This window comes from Pinus tabuliformis, chromosome 1_2 (assembly GCF_031772625.1).
Source record: "Pinus tabuliformis cultivar Carrire ecotype Pingquan chromosome 1_2, CPIR1, whole genome shotgun sequence".
Taxonomy (NCBI): domain Eukaryota; kingdom Viridiplantae; phylum Streptophyta; class Pinopsida; order Pinales; family Pinaceae; genus Pinus; species Pinus tabuliformis.
The window spans coordinates 653,831,125-653,847,004 of record NC_142298.1 but is presented as its reverse complement, the minus strand read 5'-3'; positions in this window follow the sequence as shown (position 1 = coordinate 653,847,004).

Below are 15,880 nucleotides of genomic sequence, written 5' to 3'. Positions count from 1 at the left end.
GAGGGCTCTCTCCTGTCAATCTCAGCAAAAATGATCAATGAGGTTTGAGATGAATTGAATGAAGATAGATTTTAGGCTAGGTATTTGTGTAGAAGAGATTGATTGAATTTGAATATGATTTTTTGGCTCAAATGGAAAGGTAGTTTTTGGGTCTTAGGAATGAGGCTAAGTTTTGCAGAGGTCTCAATGGGGCAAGATAGGCAAGTGATTTGATACTTCAAATTGAATGAAATGGAGAGATTTAGACAGGTGAGGAGTTGAAGAGGGCAATAAATCCTCAAGGATCCTCTTCAAACAGCTCACAACATCAATAACTAAGCAAACCATAGCTAGAGCACCGCAACTTCAATGGATTCTACCTTTATCCTTGTTTGTTATAGTTAAGAAGAAGCAAGAGAGATAATGGCATACATAAAACACATATAAACTTACATTTACAGAAGGAAACACAATATCAAAGCAACATGCCACATGAATCCCATAGAGTACTGCAAACCACTGGTCTATTCCTTAGCCAATACTGCTGCAATGAGTATACAATAAGCTCCAAGCTTTCCCAAAAGTCCAACCATGCTAATGACTTAAAAAACATAAGATATAGGCAAAAAACAACTCATCCTAGCCTTTAAGGGTCGAGCTAATGAGTTTAGGATATGTTCCAACTAACTCTAAATTGAGAACTACAAATTAGGCAGTGGAACAACATGCCTCTAAAAACTAGGGAACTGATTCATTCAGTTGCAAACTAACTTTTCATGGATGAATCTACCTTCATGAGTGAAAAATTGACATAATTACATCAAGATCCATCAATTTACATTAAATTACATCATAAGTTTGACATTAAGAAAGAGAAAATTCAAACTGTCAAGGAACTAGGCGAAAAACAGAGTATACTTGGTCAAACTGAGCAAAATTTCCCCAATGCGTCGCGCTGATTTCTCTATGAGTAGCACCTGTTTGAAACCACTTTTGGAAGCCTTCGTGGTGTCCAAATTTTCTCCAAGTGTGCTTGTTGGATATTTTTTCTTGCCTACTTTCCAAAACAAGTAGAATTTTTTAATTTTTCCTCCATTTTCCCATCCAAAACTAAGTTCTCCCAACACTCCTTCCTATGTGTCAAGATAAGGGCAGTAAGGTCATTTGTTAGGTGTTTTTGACCTTTCTAGAGTCTCAAAACCTGTCAAAATTTCTTTGCCATTGGTAGAAATGCATATTTTACCAAGAAAAATCCAAATATCCTGATTTATTTTCATTTGGAGGCCTCCATCAAAAGCGAGCGCCAGGTGGCGTGGCGCATTGGGCAGAAAACCCTGTGTTAAAAATTGCGTGGCACCTTTTTGCAGACCCATTTTGAGGGCCTTACTGGTGTAAACATTTGGTGCAAAATATCTCGTTCAAAATATTGCTGAGTCTATGTTACAACCCAACTTGAATTTTTCAATTTGGAGTTCATTTGCCCTATCAAAAGTCAAATCTCCCAAGACTGGTCAAAATGTACAAAATGAGGCTCCCTAAAGGCAGAGTGCTATTGTAGTCAACTGTTGAAGGTTTAACTCAACCCAAAATTGAACTCATGATAGCTCATTGGAAATATCTTTGCGTCTAATTATGATTAGACTCATCAAGAAAGTCATTTGGCCAACCAAGATAGGAGAAATCTTGATTTTCCCAAAGTCACTTCAAAGGTGCATCGATTCTCCTGAGGCAACTGTATTTTTGACATTTCTCTAAGACCATGACACCTGTGTAAAAAGTTAAGGAGGTTTTTCTTCCCTGGACTATTTTGGACAAAATCCTCTCTCCATTTTTCGAAATTCATATTTCTTTTCTTAGAAACATCATTTGAGTAAAACCTACCCCGATGTGTGGAACAAGGGATTTGTCGAAATGAAGGGAAATGAAGGAGATAAGGGGCTTCTAAATTCTTGAGGAAATTTTGGGAAGTAGGAAGGGATGTTAGAAAACAGGGGAAAGTGGAATTCCAAATATTGAGTGAGGGGAAGGGGTCCAAAAGGGCAAAACACAGGCCTAGCCTAGAAAATTGCCAAATTGTAGCAAGAAACTAGGGTTTGTGGGAAAATGAGGAATTTAAGGGATATCAGTGATGGGAAGTGTTTAATAAGGTACATTAAGGATAGGGGAAGGTGTATGAACATCAGGATATAATTTTTGCTGATGATTTGACCATCCAAGATAAATTACCTTCAAAACCCTAGGAGAGGGAAACGAACCTTACTTAGGCACAACTGAAGCATGAATAAGGTGTAAAATGACCCATTGGAACCTGACATGATGATGAAAACCATCTGAATGATGGTACACTCAGCTGAATGGTGAGACGAATCTCTTGGGAAGAATCACTAACAGTTTCATCATCCCTCTCATAGGAAGGATCAAACTCCATGCTTGCTAATGTGTGAGTTTTCTTGATGAGTATGAAGAGATTTATGGTGATTTTAGTTTTCTGCCACCAAGGGTAAGAATGCATGAGGGACTATGGAGGGAGAGGGTATGAGGGGTTTGGGAATATTATGACAATTTTTTTGGGAAATAGGGGGTTTAGGGAATAGTGTGTAAGCTTAGAGACAACAATTAGGGTTTAGGGATTTTGGAATTAGTGTTATAGACATTTTTGGGCACTACAACCCCAAGCATGAAATGTCCATAAACCAAGGGCTCCTAAGTCCCTAAAAGTGTTGTTTAACCCCTAAAGGAACAAGGTCAGCTGATTACAGCTTCTCCCAGAAGTTCTCCATGAAAAACTGCTCAGAATTGGTCAAAACAGGATCATTTCAGCTGCTCCACAGGCCAAGTGCGTTGCATCTCACCTAAATGCACTGTGTGGGTGCATTGCATTTCAAAAAGCCCTTCTATAGGGTGCGATGGGTGAGAAATGACAAATGGCAGTGTCTTTCCGCGAGGTGGAGAGGCAATGGAAGCTTCCAGAAACTTCTCCTGTGACACTTGCCTCTCTGAATTCGACCAAGGATGAGTAAGAGATCATCAATCTCCAAGTGGAAGTAAGAACTATAAGAGGGAAGACACTAGTCAAATCATAAGCTGACTCATCTCCCTTACAGATATCTAGATATGGATCCCTCATCCCAGAGATCCGGAGGCTGGAATTTTGCATATTGTAAGGAATTGTTGTTGGTTTCTTGAGACAAACATCAGATTGTTGGGTGATCTAAGCTTTGTATGAGGTGAAGAGGGGCTTCCTTGCTGAGAGGTTGATGCTGGGTCAGAACAACTGGTTGTAACTCCTCTTGGCTTTTTCTTGTTTATCAATAAAAGCTATTCAAGTTTTCCTCCATACTCGTGTGTCATTTATGTTTGCTGCATTTGTATGGTCAATTTACATCTGATCCTAGATTGTTTATGATTATAGATTCATGTCTTTGTATAGTGCTATGCTACTGTGATCTTACAGGTACTCTGTGAAGCTGGGCGTGCAAGGGAACAAGTAGCGAAAGACTATCAAGAAGAGAGGAATCAAACCAGGAGATTAGCGCAAAACAGAGGTTGGTCTTCTTTGTTCCTCTCTATCTATACTTTATAAAGGAAAAACGAAAGTAGCTTTACTTTGTTTGTTTCTAAGGTAGCTATCACACCTTAGTGGGATAAGCAGTTCTGAGTAGACACTTTTCCCTGTAACAAAATGGCGACTCCGCTGGGGAAGAATTAGTTTGTTTGTTTATCTTCCTTGTTGTCTATTTCATAAACTTACAGACGAAGTCTGAAGTCGTGCCAGGTAGCATTCAAATTGCATTTGCCATATCAAATGCAAAGTAGATAAATGCCACTTCAGTCCATCTCTGGGATCTGTTTATGATTTAAACAACTAATTCACAAACTCTCTGATTGCCCTTGTGATAGCTCTTAGATCCTCCTTAGATCTACCCCTGATTGTTGAATTACTGATTACCTTTTGCTCAGCCGAAACCCATGAACTGAACTGCAAACTGTGACCCGGAACCCAAGCAAAGTCTCGTTTCTGGCCCAGTGCAGGTATTGTTCTGAGAATCTGAAATTCAGCGCACTTCTCGAGTGTAGAAGGTGCACTGCATTTCAAATTCCCTGTTTTACAGGTGCGCTGATCACGCTAGGCTTTGTGCAGTTTTGCTTTCTGTGATTCATTCTTTCCAGTTCTACTCATGAATTTTGCTGCCTGTGATCAGTATATCTCTGTTTGAAACCCCTTTTCCTTGCTGTTATTCCGCCTCCTTTGTACAAAATAACTGTAAATGTTCTTGTGTGTTTGTTGAGTCATTTTCAGTTCTCCTTTGGAAAAGTAGCGTAATCGTACTGTCGTCCTTTGATTTGAAAGTGTCACAAGTGTCGATTTCAATCATAGGAAAGGGTTTGATTGTTGTTGATAGATGATTCCTGTTACTATTGTTTTTGGTCTGAATTTGTAATTTTTCTAGTGTCAAAAACAAGTATTCATTTCAGAATCGTAAGGTGTTGTGATCGTCTCCATTTTTTATTTCAAAAAGAAACTTGTTGATATTTGTCGCTTTAAAAGAAATTCAGATTTGTGCATCAACTTTTTTCTTATCATTCATATACTAAGAAAGTCGAAAACAAATACATGCATGTGCATTTGCATTTAGACAGTCTGAATGGTTTGATTTAGGAAAGTGCATTTAGAGTGTGCTCTTTGTTCTTTGTGAAAGAATTATGCCTTTCTTTCCTTAGTAGCTAGGATTTTCATTGCACAAAGAAGATAAAAAGATTGTTTATCATCTTAGATTGCATTTTAGGAATTACATCTACATCTCACGGTGAACCTGAAAGGCAAACTTCATTAACAAGATCAACTATAAAATAAATTCAATGAATCTAACAACGCTTTGGAACCTAACGCACAACATTTAGAAGTCTAGGCTAGAGACGTATTTCGGCGTCGTAAAGCCTAGTAACTGTTGTTCTCACTGATGGTTGGGTGATTCCTCCACTTTGAGACGACAAGTGCCAGTACGGACTTGTGCTCCCACGTACCGTCGAGTATATTTTGGGAGACCACAATAGGCTTAATCCTTTATCCATAGGAAGCCGTGTCTGCCGCCCTATCGATCTCAATGCACTGAACACAACATTCGGGAAGATTGACTGTCGTACCGTAAAAAGTATTTTGCAGTTTTGCGATTGGTTTTGGTAATCCCTCTACCTAGATTTCCAGAGTAGTCCCTTTCGTTCCTTTTCAGACTCTTTAACAGAAAAGGTCCATCTAAGCACTTGTCACTTCAGGCTCATTAAAAATCGAAGGCGACTAGAGTCATCTTTTGTTTTTTCTCGACTCTTAAAAATTGAAAAAACAAGTTGTGTCAAAGCGTCTAAAATTTATTTTAAATGGAATATTCATTACCCTTTCCTACGTTGATCTTGGGTTGAGAAAATGGAATCCACCAACCATGGAATTCCCCTTGGAGGAAATCCTAGTCCCTTCTCCTTTTGGGGAGATGTTGGTGCACCCCATATGGCCACATTGTCGCTTCTAGGACTGAAAATCGGCTTGCCTGTATGGCTCTTATCAACCTCTATCGTTCAGAACACCGCAATTCCTGAACAATTGAGTCAGCAACTAGACGATTCCAGAGTTACCCACCAACCTTCTACTTCCTCCAATTCTTCCTCTCCTCCTTCCTCTTCTCTTGATGGGGCTGGTAAAGCCAAAAGTCAAGTACTTGAGAAGAAGAAGGAAAAGAAGAAGAAAGAGAAGAAGAAGAAGGAGCCAAAAGCGAAAGGGGGCAACCAAGCGTCGTCTAGCGAAAATCCACACAATGCACCGACTAGGCCTAAATTGCCATGTGTCATTTGCAAAGGAGACCACTATCATAGAGATTGTCCTTGCATCCCTCGGATCTTAAGGGACTGGTCTCCTCGTTTGCACAACCCGGTGTCGTCAACCTCTGATGATCATGTTGAAAACACACCGTCGACTAGTGAAAGTGAAGCCCCAGGACAAAAAGGAAAATATAGATTTCCTTGTAAACTGTGCGAAGGCGATCATGCCGTCCACTGTTGTCCCTTCTTAGACGAGGCTAAAAGAGTTTTGGACGATCATCCGGTTTCACCGTTACGACTTCCTCCTGGATACAAAAAACTCTTGCCGAGTCCGTCACTAGTTGAAAATCTGGCTGGCCCGCTGAATTCGTCGACTGAAGCATCTATCATTGAAGACAAACCATATGAACCCATACCAGATGAAAGTCAAAAGGTCGAGGCAGCAGTTGACCCGGTCTTGCCTTCATAGGTTCCATCTTCAGATGATACAGTCACCAAAGAGAACAAGGATGACACCGTCCAAATTCTTTTCGTAAGCACAGACTCCAATGAACATGTGGGCAATTTACCCGTTCCTTTACTGCAGAAAGGAAGTTCGTCAGAGTCATACCCGGCCGTCTATTCGGTCCCACCTCCAAGCAACCTAGTTGTCTCCTTTGATTGGAATCAACTAGGCAGACCCCATTTACCAGCTAGTGTACCATTCCGAATCATTGTTCAAATATATAAAATGGTTATGGCTGGTACCATTATAGATGAAGGGGCTTCTGTGAGTATCCTTTCCTCGACTGCTTGGAAAGCGCTTGGTTCGCCATTGCTTTTGCTTGAGATGAGAAATATAATAGGCATTGATAAAGTAACCAGTCGACCGTTAGGGATCCTTCCCAATGTACCCATAACATTGAGAGGAAAAACCGTTCAAATGAACGTAATGGTAGTTCAAGGACCCCTGGATTATAATCTACTCCTTGGATGAGACTATATTTATTGCATGGGAGTGATTGTCTCCTCACTCTTTAGAGTAATGTGTTTTCCGCATGAAGGAAGAGTGGTCAAGCTCGTAGACCATCTTTCATTTCCCGGATCACACAGATCAAATAGTCATATACCATCCCTGAATGGTCTTTTCATGCAAGAAATGTCTCAACCTCCAGTCCGTCCGCCTGATAAGCGGAGTGATTCGGGGGACATGACTGAAACCCAGGGGGCATGCACCCTGGCCTGCTTCGGCAAGAAAACTTCGGGTATAGGGTAGGTTTCCACGAGAAAATATGACTAGTCTGTACTCCCGTCCGTGATTGGAAGAGGGGGTTATTCTGGAATAAGATTCTCTTGTCAAAGTTATGTGGGTTGGCAAGCATCGCCACTCACCTTTGTTTATTTCGATAAACATCGCCGAAGAAGTGTTTTGTTTACACCGTAAATAGAACAATATTTGGTAACCTATAAGAGGTAGACCTCTCCTAGTAAAACAAATGTTTTAACGGAAGGAAGAAGGGGTAACCTTGAAACTCTGTTTTATACCTGGGGGCATGCAAACCTTTTGGCATGCAAGCGAAGAGCGACTATTTATTTTTTAAATTTGTAGGTCCTCTAACCCTTTAAACTCGTAGGATTGGTCGTTTCCTAACTCGCATAAACAAAGGATGTGGGGCAAAACTCTAAAAGTTTCCGTTTTTATATATGAGACATTCTTATCACACGACTGGATTAATCGAGCAGTTTTAGCGCGAACTTCATGCTCATTAAAAAATAAACATAAGAAATGAGCACATGTTCCTCCAGAGTTTAAGCTCATTAAAAAATGAACCAATTTCCAGTAAATAACCATCGTGAATGTAATACTTCAACCTTTAAAGCCCTGGTCGTGTTTGCACCGTCACTTCCAGTTTTGCATTCGCCGACCATTCACCTCCATTTGATTGTTTACCCATTTTGAGGAACAGCTGCGAAGAGTGATCTCACTAGCCATCCTTGTAACACTACCATGATTGGAAAATTCCAAACCTTACCTGGAATCGGTTGCTACACATTTTATCACTCGTTCCTCAAAAGACGAGTCTCCTTTAAGCTCTTTTCAATTGACTCGTAAAATATGAAAAGATTGCCGAGCCATTGGCCTCTCCAGCTCGTTAAAGGGACCGAAAGTGATATCCCTCCTCTAAATTTTAATCTTTTCAAACCTGAGGGATTATTACACAAAAATATCGAGCGCTTGTTTTGTTCGGCTCGTTAAAAGTATCGAACATTCATCCCTTCTGTATTGTTTTATACTTTTTCAAACTTAAGGGATTAGATGATGAAAAGGAATTTTGGGGTTTCCTTTACGTTCCTTTTTAGACTCTCTAAAATTGAAAAGGACCGAGTTATCTTTGTCGTTAAACTCGTTAAAATTTTAATAGCGACAAACTTGTCTATAGATGAGAACGAGTTTCACTATCGCTAGGCTCGTTAAAACATAGCGATGGGTTTGCCCGAAGGGCAAATTATAGAACAAGCATATGTTATCCTCCTCAAGCTTGATAAAAATAAAGAGGTACTGGTCAGCAATGACTGGGGAAAAATTGGGAAGAAAACTTCAAGAAACTTTATTGGTAGCAAGTCGCTCTTGAACATGACACTTTCACTCCGCATCCAAGTCGGGTTGGGTTGTTTCATTCACCAGTCACATCACCATGGTCCCATCATACCATCCACATTCGGGGTTAATGCTACCAATCCATCACGTCAGTGACGCTGATATGTTCAAGAGAAGTCATTCAAAGAATTCACCTGTGTCTCACCCACTACAATACATTTATACTCCATTATTTTATGAGCGCCACCCTGAACCTTATATCACCAGATCATTTTCACCTCCATTAAAATCATTTTCTCCCTTCCGTGTCATTGATGTGGGATTCATTAAGGCCCTCCTATGATGGATCACTTCTTGTCGACATCAGCTCATTATCCAAGAATTTGATCTAGGAACACCCCATTCAGTACTTTGAAGCTTGCATGCCTCAATGGCAAGTTTCTCACTTCCGGCGACAGGTTTACATCAATGACCTTCGACCGAAAGATTTTGCGTGGTGTTTAATGCCAAGTCCTTTATTCACACCACGTGAATTGTACTACAGTACCTTGAGGGTCATTATCATTATCGGTGATTCCTCTCGCGCTTGTTAACAGCTTATATCATTAGCTGGTAATCAAGCGATGTCTTTCCATGTTCGACTCCAGAACATCTCTCACATGGATAGACTTGTACTTCGAGTGAAGATCAAATGAGATTGAAGACCCCAGAGCTAGTTTCATCCATCCGGGCTGCGATATATATTCAGGGAAATAAAGACATCAAATGTACATCATTGCTGCACAGATAATCATCCAATCAAAGGGATGATGGCTCTATCTGAATCATCAGTCTACACTCAGACGATTGTCTGTCCTATGTACATGAAAATGAATTTATAAATTTGAGCATGGGAATGCCCGCCTCAGCTACATCATGAAAATATTATGAAGATAATGTATTGTATTGTATCTTATTACAGGTCTCCTCCAAGCTTGAAAGAACTTCGGATCCTCATAATAAAGCATTTCACCCGACATCAAAAGATTAACGACCTCATGCTTTAAGGGGTAACTGTTATAGACATTTTTGGGCACTACAACCCCAAGCATGAAATGTCCATAAACCAAGGGCTCCTAAGTCCCTAAAATTGTTGTTCTAACCCCTAAAGGAACAAGGTCAGCTGATTACAGCTTCTCCCAGAAGTTCTCCATGAAAAACTGCTCAGAATTGGTCAAAACAGGAACATTTCAGCTGCTCCACAGGCCAAGTGCGTTGCATCTCACCTAAATGCACTGTGTGGGTGTGTTGCATTTCAAAAATCCCTTCTATGGGGTGCGATGGGCAAGAAATGACAAATGGCAGTGTCATTCCGCGAGGTGGAGAGGCAATGGAAGCTTCCAGAAACTTCTCCTGTGACACTTGCCTCTCTGAATTCGACCAAGGATGAGTAAGAGATCATCAATCTCCAAGTGGAAGCAAGAACTATCAGAGGGAAGACACTAATCAAATCATAAGCTGAATCATCTCCCTTACAGATATCTATATATGGATCCCACATCCCAGAGATCCGGAGGCTGGAATTTTGCATATTGTAAGGAATTGCTATTGGTTTCTTGAGACAAACATCAGATTGTTGGGTGATCTAAGCTTTGTATGAGGTGAAGAGGGGCTTCCTTGCTGAGAGGTTGATGCTGGGTCAGAACAACTGGTTGTAACTCCTCTTGGCTTTTTCTTGTTTATCAATAAAAGCTATTCAAGTTTTCCTCCATACTCTTGTGTCATTTATGTTTGCTGCATTTGTATGGTCAATTTACATCTGATTCTAGATTTTTTATGATTATAGATCCATGTCTTTGTATAGTGCTATGCTACTGTGATCTTACAGGTACTCTATGAAGCTAGGCGTGCAAGGGAACAAGTAGCGAAAGACTATCAAAGAAGAGAGGAATCAAACCAGGAGATTAGTGCAAGACAGAGGTTGGTCTTCTTTGTTCCTCTCTATCTATACTTTATAAAGGAAAAACGTAAGTAGCTTTACTTTGTTTGTTTCTAAGATAGCTATCACACCTTAGTGGGATAAGCAGTTCTGAGTAGACACTTTTCCCTGTAACAATTAGGATTTGGGAAAATGAGATTTGGGGATAGGGGTGAATGATTTATTAGGAATATGGGAGTTAGGGAGTAAGTTGATGAACTGGAAAATAAATGGAGGAGTCAAAGAGTAAGATGGTGGAGTGAACTTGGCAGCAAAATCACAAATGCAAACCCTAAGCAATTATGTTTTGAGAAAAAATTGCAAAGATGTAGGGTTTGAGTTTTTTCACACTAAACCACCATAAATTTTAAGAAGAACTCTTTCACTAGCAAGGGAAAAGGCTTGAATTACTTGCACACTAGAAGATTTGAACAATTTTGGCAATTTGGGGGAGTTTATGATGAAATGAGGCTTGGGAGCTCTATGTGCCATGCCACAAACCCAATCCAGTGCGCCTCCTGTATGCGCCGTACCAATATAAATTTAACACTGTCGAGGGCGGCCCAATGCGCCGCACCTCTCACCCAATGAGTTGCGCCCCCGAAACTAAAAATCTTTGCTATGATTTTACTTCCTTTCTCCAACAGAAACTTCACTTTGCTCAATCTTTCTTCTTTGAATGCCAATGAGCTTTTTGAATTGTGAAAAATGATTTCTATACAAGAGATTTTGATTTTTCCTTCATAAAACCCACTTTTATAATGTTTGCAATGTCACTTACTTTTTCAACTCTGTTTTTGGGAAGTTTACTTTATTTCTACCTTTGATGAACTGAATGACTTGATTTTTTGTTTGCCTTGCAGGGGATGGAGCCGTTGAAGCTTGGGAAGGTGACCAGGGTTGCCACTGAAGTGATTTACATATAAGAGAACTGAAATTACATGAATTTATACAACAAAAACCTAAAATACTCTGTTTTTCCTCAAAACATGGTTTCGAGGAAAAATACATTTATAAGCATGAGATTATGAAATTTGTTGGTATTGGAACTTTATTCAACCTCCTCATGCACCTGTTGACCGTTATTGGACATTTCAAAGACCTTTTTGATGAAACTGTAGACTTAATGAAACTGAAACCCTAGAAATGACTCTTGCAAATTTAAAGACAAAAGGTGACTGTAGATAATCTTGATGAATGGAAATGGGCCAGCAGGTAAAGGACATGAGGGAAAATGTACAACAAGCCACTACCATCAGATGATCCATGCTCCTAATGGAATGCATGACCGAGTGAAACACCTAATATGCAATGCAACAACAGAATTTGATCTCTGACGGAGGAATGAAGATACCGACACTAACATTGGCTCCAATGGGGATGGTAGCTCCTTGGAGGTGCCAAGAACTACAGATCTATGGGAAAGCAGGCAGTGCCTTCGCCCATTGGGCTATGGAGTCAATAACTTCGAAACACCCAAAAACCAATTACTATGAAACTTTGACTCAAGACTCATAGTTGAACTGACTTAATTCAAAACTGAAACAAGACTCTCAAAAGCTGAAACTGGACACTCAGTTGAAACTATCTTTAAACTGAACTGACTAAAACAAAAAATGACTCAAGACTGACTTAACTAAAACAATTACTTACAAATCTTTTAAATGGCAGCAGACCATCGAGATTTGAGGGCTTCAAATCATGATGACAACCACCTGCTTACTGATGAAATATGTACAATCATGTGAAGTGGGCCTTTCAATGTAACCAATCCAGCAAATGGCTACTCAATGAAATTCTTCTCTCTCTTTCCTCGAGCAGGTAGAACGATGTAGATGTAGGAAACTCACAATAACAATTGAAACCAAGGCTTATGCTAAAAAACCAGCCAACATTCATCTTCTCTGGTGCTTGCAAAAGAATGCCGAAAGGATCTTGAAAATCTTGAAGCACTAGCTTGTCTTGAGATCCAGCAGCAAAAATACAAGTACTCCCTTCATTCTGATCTGAAAGAAAAACTAGTTGCTGAGTGACAGGAAGGCACAAAGAGGTATAAGCTTCCGCCATCTGAGTGTTAGCTACAAATTCCTTGACCATGAGAAATTCTGGCATATTGTCTCTCTCAAGCTCATATCCCTCAACTTCATGGTCTAGGTCATTCTTAAACAGAAAAAAATCTTCAAGATTATCAAACATGACAGTCTTATCATTTTCATGAAGGAAAACATTATCTTTTCGCTGATCAATAAAGCTAATTTCAAGACTATCATTAATTTCAAAAGAAGAAAAAGTTTCACCAACACCTTCTTGACCATGTGCACACTGCAGATCTACATTAGCTTGGGCTGTAATATGACCTTTCAGAAGTTGATCTATCTCATCTTCAGACAAAGGAGATAAGACTTTTTGTTTCCTTTTGCTCAAGCGATTATTTTCTTCGTGAAATAACATTTCAAAACATGAAAAACCTGAATGACAATCCTCATTTCCCTGATCTTCTGAAATTTGAAAACATTGTCGATCATCTTCATATGACATGGCAATCAAATTATGATTTACCACTGGGTTATTAAAAGAAGATTTTTCGCTTACTTGAACCAAGATCTCATCTTGTTTTTCATGAAATGATTGGATAACCTCCTCATGAAGTCTTGGGTTAGTAACTTTGTCTTCTCCATTCTAAATGATCTCAACAACAGAGCTCTCCTTCATGGGATTCAGACCAAGGTACTCTTGATCATCATGATCTGAATCTAGATATGAAATAGCCTACTTGACTTTATCACATTCTGAAATTGAAACTTGACTTTCCTGCATACTATTTTCTTTTATGGACAGATCTGAAATAAAACCTTCTCTTTCATCATTTTCCATTGTACTAATATCTTGATGAGTATCCTTTAAGTTCTCTTTATGCTACTGAAATGGAATTTTGTACAAAGCCTCCATGATCTCATCGTCCATGAAGTCATCATCTTCATAAACTTTTTCAATATTTTCAATAAAAATGTAAACATGTTTACAACAGTCCTGAACTAAGGTTAAGGATGGATAACATTCTTTATACCTTTCAAATAACATGGCATGAAAATCCTTTAAATGGTAAATACAAGCAGGTGGCAAAATTTCATACCAGGATCGGGCTTCACCTTCCAAAGTGGCCATGAATATCTTCATCAAGCAATCTTTAGGAAAATCAACCTTCAACTTGCGAATATGTATGTGAAATCTAACCAGATGTAAAGCAGCATCATTCCTATCATCATCTTTAAACATAGGCAAATTCCTTTGCCAATTTACCTTTGGAATTTTATTTCGAAAAGTTGGAATGTGATCGTGGCTCATGGGAGCATATCTTCGATCCAACGAAACCATTTTGATAACGATGAATTCACCAAGATATTCTTCAAGCTACTGGTTCTTGAAGAGTGGAGTTGCCATAAAAATTCCGAAGCTTGGGATTCTTCCACACTGGAGGCGCCAGGTGAATGATTTCAGCCTTCATATGTTTCTGACTGTTGTCCACCATCAACAATCAGATCTAACTTGATTCATGTACTGGAGAAATTTGCAAGTCAAATGTTCAGTTCATAAACTAGACCGAGATTGACTGAAGCTTCTTTTATCTACTTATGCACTCGCAAAGCAATGTGCAGTTCGAAGGCTTCCTGGCATAACTTCAGGCTCTGTCTATAGTTTACAAAGCAAGAACACTAACAAACAAATAAGCTTTTCTTCCCCAGTATTGTCACCACTATGTTAGTGCCTAAATCTACCTCAGGCTGAGGAAGGTAGGATCTAGGGTAACATCAAACCAAGCTTAACTTGGTAGCTAGCCCTACCAGGTCGGGAGAGGGCTCTCTCCTGTTAATCTTAGCAAAAATGATCAATGAGGGTTGAGATTACTTGAATGAAGACTGATTTTAGGCTAGGTATTTGTGCAGAAGAGTTTTATTGAATTTGAAGATGATTTGTTGGCTCAAATGGAAAGGAAGTTTTTGGGTCTTGGGAATGAGGCTCAGTTTTGCAGAGGTATCAATGGGGCAAGGTAGGAAAGTGATTTGATACTTAAAATTGAATGAAATTCAGAGATTTAGACAATTGAGGAGTTGGAGAGGGCAAGAAGACCTCAAGGATCCTCCTCAAGCAGCTGACAATATCAATAACTAAGCAAACCCTAGGTAGAGCATTGCAATTTCAATGGATTCTACCTTTATCCTTGTTTGTTTTAGTTAAGAAGAAGCAAGAGAGATAATGGCATACATAAAACACATATAAACTTACATTTACAAAAGGAAACACAATATCAAAGCAACATGCCACATGAATCCCATAGAGTGTTGCAAACCACTGGTCTATTCCTTAGCCAAAACTGCTGAAATGAGTATACAATAAGCTCCAAGCTTTCCCAAAAGTCCAACCATGCTAATGACTGAAAAAACATAAGATATAGGCAAAAAAAAACTCATCCTAGCCTCTAGGGGTCGAGGTCATGATTTTAGGAGCTGTTCCAACTAATTCTAAACTGAGAACTAAAAATTAGGCAGTGGAACAGAATGCCTCTAAAAACTAGGGAACTGATTCATTCAGTTGCAAACTAACTTTTCATGGATGAATCTACCTTCATGAGTGAAAATTTGACATAATTACATCAAGATCCATCAATTTACATTAAATTACATCATAATTTTGACATTAAGAAAGAGAAAATTCAAATTTTCAAGGAACTGGGCGAAAAACAGAGTATACTTGGTCAAATTGAGCAAAATTTCCCCAATGCGCTGCGCTGATTTCTCTATGCGTAGCGCCTATTTGCAGCCACTTTTGGAAGCCTTATTGGTGTCCAAAGTTTCTCCAAGTGTGCTTGTTGGAAATTTATACTTTTCTACTTTCTAGAACAAGTGGAATTTTTGAATTTGGCCTCCATTTGCCCCTACAAAACTGAGTTCTCCCAACACTGCTTCCTGTGTGTCAAAATAGGGGCAATAAGGTCATTTTTTGGGTGTTTTTGACCTTTTTGGGGGCCCAAAACCTATCAAAATTTCTTGGCCATTGGTAGAAATGCATATTTTTCCAATAAAAATCCAAATATGCTGATTTTTTGTCATTTGGAGGCCTCCATCAAAAGCGAGTTCCAGGTGGCACGGCGCATTGGGCAAAAAACCCTGTGTTAAAAATTTCTATGCATAGCGCCTTTTTGCAGACCCGTTTTGAGGGCCTTCCCAGTGTCCACATTTGGTGCAAAATAGCTCGTTGGAAATATTATTCAGTCTAGTTTACAACCCAACTTGGATTTTTCAATTTGGAGTTCATTTTCCCTGTCAAAAGTCAAATCTCCCAAGACTGGTCAAAATGTACAAAATGAGGCTGCCAAAAGGCAGAGTGATGTTGCAGTCAACTTTTGAAGGTCTTCCTCAACCCCAAATTGAGCTCATGATAGTTCATTAGAAATCTCCTCGTGTCTAGTCATCATTTGACTCATCAAGAAAGTCATTTGGCCAACCAAGCTGGGAGAGATCTTGATTTTCCCAAAGTCACTGCAGAGGTGCATCAAT